The sequence below is a fragment of the Buceros rhinoceros genome, unplaced genomic scaffold, assembly GCF_000710305.1.
Source record: "Buceros rhinoceros silvestris isolate BGI_N320 unplaced genomic scaffold, ASM71030v1 scaffold25725, whole genome shotgun sequence".
Taxonomy (NCBI): Eukaryota; Metazoa; Chordata; class Aves; order Bucerotiformes; family Bucerotidae; genus Buceros; species Buceros rhinoceros.
The window spans coordinates 962-1,178 of NW_010412652.1; the positions used below are offsets into that span (position 1 = coordinate 962).

The following is a 217-nucleotide window of genomic DNA, read 5'->3' on the forward strand; positions in this document are numbered from 1 at the left end:
TTGTGGTGACTGAGGGGCTGGGCTGCAGCGCCTGGAGCCGTTGCCTCGACCACGGTGCTGTGAACACCGACCCGGACCCCAGAAGAGCTGCGCTGGGTGGGGCTGGTCAGGACCACGTTTCCCTGGGGAGAACCACCTCAAGACGTGCCCTTCCCCGTCTGCAGCGGCAGAACAGTGGCCGCCATCGCCCCGAGCTTTCTGCCGCCTGTCCCTCTTG

General features: G+C 66.8%; 1 protein-coding gene across 1 annotated transcript in view; it reads left to right on the forward strand.

Moving 5' to 3' along the window:
- Positions 1–217, forward strand: part of ARNT (aryl hydrocarbon receptor nuclear translocator) — a gene marked incomplete at both ends in the record, with an annotated part of 7,465 nt that overhangs the window by 851 nt on the left and 6,397 nt on the right. The window lies entirely within an intron of this gene.